Below are 3,921 nucleotides of genomic sequence, written 5' to 3' on the forward strand. Positions count from 1 at the left end.
ATGGACAGTTTTTGTTTTTTAAAAAAAAAAAAAAAAGGATTTGCTTTTTGTTAGCAGTCATGTGACCATTTTTTTTTTTACTGCCATTATGTGAGGAGGGCGGTAAGAGTCATTACCAGTCCCGAATTTCAACAGTTACACATAACAAGTGAAAAATAATTCCAGGTAAAGCCAATTAAATCTGAGGAATCTTTGAGATATAGAAGTTAACACCATAATTATCTGTCAGCAAGTCAACTTGAATTTCGGTGTAGCGGCCCTTGATACGAATCATTTTAAACAGATTACCATTCAGCTCTCTGGATTTGCCATTCCAAAAATATATTTTTGAACCCCAACAAGTATTTCAAGCGATAACTACAGTCTGTCTCCAAAGAGGTTAAAGCATCCATAGAAAACATAGAATTTCTGTGAAAATAAGTGCTTTTTCTCTATATATCTCTATACTTTGTTTTTTTTTACAATAATTTGAGGGAGGGTAGCCCAAGTACAATTAGCTTTTCCTCGTTTTTTTTCCGTTTTTTTTAAACAATTTAATACATAACATCACATATATGTGATACAGAACACTCGGTTATCAAAAGGGGCAACAGAAGCAAGACTTTCGGGTGCAGTAAGGCCGACCATATGGCATGGGAAAGATTCGAGGGTAAGCGAGGGAAACCGATTCACCGCAAATCAGGCAAAGAAAATATGAGTTTTAATAGAGTTTTTTTTATTTCGTGATTTGCCTGATGTGCGTGTAATCTTGTGACGCAGGAATGCCAACAACCAAGAGGAAGAAAGCGTAGAAAGAGGGGGCAGGGTTTAGTGGCAGCAGGTGCGGCATTAAGCCAGTGGCAGGGCGCATGGCAGTAGGGTTCGGCTAGGGTTCAGCAGGCAGGGATTAGCGCCAGGTTAGAGGGTGTGGTTTGGGTACAGTGGGTGGGTCTTAGTGCCAGATTAGTGGGCATGGCTTAGTTATGGCCGGCTCAAGCATTTAAACTTGCCTGAGGCAATGGTCAAGGAACTACCCCTACTAGCTATATCCTAAAGGAGGGTGTATACACAGTAATTAGGCAGAAAATATACATTGTCTTTCGGACATCGTCCATCATAAAATGGCGTATACCTGAGACGTAGTCTAGTCAGTGCAAGTCTAGAGATCAAGAAGGAACATGGGTTTTTTGACATCTTCAGCGATAGGGATTGTCTCTGGCTACATATAAAGTACAGTATGGGACCTACTTTAAGGGCAATGAACCCGCTTTTTTTTTTTTGGCATCAATAATAATTGAAAACTGATTTTTTTTTTTTAAATCTAGGACTAGTTACTGAAATGTTAACAAGGCTAATTGTAGAGGCGCAGATATCTAAGGATAGGGGGAGCTGAGACATATGCCAAAACATCACCATGCTAGTACTGAGAGCTAACTGGTGGCGGCAATACACAGTGGTGACTTTTCTTCTTAGAAAGAGGGAGGAATTGGCAATTTGTGCAATACCGAGAGCTTCTATGGCTCAGGAGGACTTCTTATTGCCACCTAGGGGAGCCCCACACTGTTCTTTTCTTACATTAGTTACGCAAATCAGTGGCTTGCAAGGGTTGACCAAATGCATGGCCACCCCAAGACTATTTTCAGCCTTCCTCATTGCGTGAAAGACAGGTGCCCCTTCCCCCGATAACCCAAAATGCCTTTTATTAGCTTTCCGTGACGGCTATCTGTTGTCCTGAGCTGAAATAATTCTCAATAGTGGCCTAAAGTCAAAGCAAATGTTTGACATCTCTGGGGAGAGGTGGGACATGTCAAGTTGCTGAGGACTAGGTGGCCATGGTCTGCAAATTTGTAAACAGGAATGAGTGTAGAGTAAGAAGAGAAATCCCTCAATTAGCCCAATTGAGAATTGCCATAACTTGCCAATTCCCAATCTCAGCTTTGCACTGTCCCTGTTTAAAGAGCAAGAATAGTAACAGGATTTTTTAGCTGTCAAAGCTGTCAATTTTAGGTCCATAGCTACTTGGATGTCAATGAGGCAGGATGGGAGGTGCAATTGTCTCATGACCACAACTCTTTGAGTCCCAATGCCTCTCTATATCCCAACAAAACTTATTAAATTCATATATGGCCAACTCTCCAAAATGCATGCCATCTGCGGGTTCCACCGGAATACTTGCTCCTGATGGAGCAGCTACAGCATTAGCAAAGCTAAAGTATTTGCTAGACTACTGAGAAAGGGGAAGAGTTAGCAAGAGCTGGTCATTCTCTTGATAAATTAAAATATTGTTTTTTTAAACATATTTCTGGTTTCTACTAAGGTTGCCAAATCATACTGTGGCCAGGATAAGGTGGATCTGGTTTGATCTGCCATCACAAAACATCTCGAGACCTCTGTCAGACCCGCAAGTGGACCATCACACAAAGTCTCTTGGGTCAGATTCTGCCTTAGCAGAAGGACAACGGGGCGGAGGGATCGGCCTTGCAAACGTGGATAATTGTTGGGGGAAACAATAGGAGCAGTTGTACAATGACCTGATACAATGATAGATGGAACCATTGTACAGCCAGAACTTCCAACCTGCCAAAATGAAATCTGATGTGATACCAAAAGCCCAAAAGAATCGCTTTTGGACGATTTGACCTCAATTAGCTCTAAAAAAAGGGATAGTAACATCAATTTGCTTAATAGACGCATCAGGAACCAAACAGACTATAAAGTTCCATTTTGCCAAATAAGATTCATTTTGCTGAGGTTCTCAGATCATATGCCGGACCCAAAGCAAACCGCAGACTGGCCCTGCCCCACGTTAGCCCTGACATGTCCCAGAAGAGTCACAGCTCCTTCCACTGTTGTGAAGCACCTACTGGGAGAGATAACAAGTCCATATTCTTCCACAAAGGGGAAATGGATACCAAATACCATTGAAGAGCAATCCCTTTAGCTTAACTGCATCAGTGGTCTCCATTAACATTAATAAATATATATATAAAAATGAAAGATTTCCAGTGAAAAAAATTAAGACCGTCCTGAAAAAACAGGACGCATTGGAGGCCTGAACATTTGTCCCTGTCTTTATACCAGAAGTAGACAGACTGTGGCTTTTCAGCTACTCAAGGCCCACAAGGCCTACCAAGCCTTGCCCTGTTCTACTTTAGATTGCGTACACACTTGCCCAGTTCCATGCAATCACCATCCAACGCTAACAAATAGGCTGCCAACGCAGGAAAAGTTCCTGGCGGTTTCTTATTTACCTCCAAGAACACTATGTGGTGAATACTTGGCTGAAGAAAGAGGAAAAGTCACAATGTGCCCACCTCTATCGTAAGATGAGAACATGTCTGGGCAACGTTGGCTGATTCGTGACCGCCTGAACTTTTTTCAGAAGAACCTAATAACATGATGTGTCGTTGCAGACTCGCGTAGTCAAGAAAGCAGACTGCACTGCAATGGCTCTTTGTTGTGGTCTAAATTCTTCAACATACTTTGTCTGCTGAGCAAGCAGTCCATTGGTTCTAACTGAAAATAATAATTCAAGGATCTCTAAATCCAAGAACAGAAATGTCATATAATGCAGCCTATTGGTCCTTAGATGTGGTGGCTGAATTGGCCTTTTTATTTCTTAGCAACATACAGAAAATTCCTGTTGATCCTGCCAACAAATGCTGTGTCCTTGAGCTGATCTGCACCAACAATCTTATCTCCCCCCTGAACACTACTACTTTTGCCCCACCCCACATGTCATAGAGATGAAGAGCAGAAGTCCCACTCTTGACCCAGTGACACAGAACCTCCTTCGCTAGCTACCCATTACGCCACAGCACTCGAGCGGTAGTCACCACCCACTCAGTCTTCTACTCTACCTTTCTTCTCTCTACTCTTTACCTTCTTCTGCCTTTACTCTCCTCCTCTACTCCCTCCTTAATTTCCCTTTCCCTCCCCCCC

This window comes from Nanorana parkeri, unplaced genomic scaffold (genome assembly GCF_000935625.1).
Source record: "Nanorana parkeri isolate BGI_ZX_2015 unplaced genomic scaffold, ASM93562v1 scaffold954, whole genome shotgun sequence".
Taxonomy (NCBI): domain Eukaryota; kingdom Metazoa; phylum Chordata; class Amphibia; order Anura; family Dicroglossidae; genus Nanorana; species Nanorana parkeri.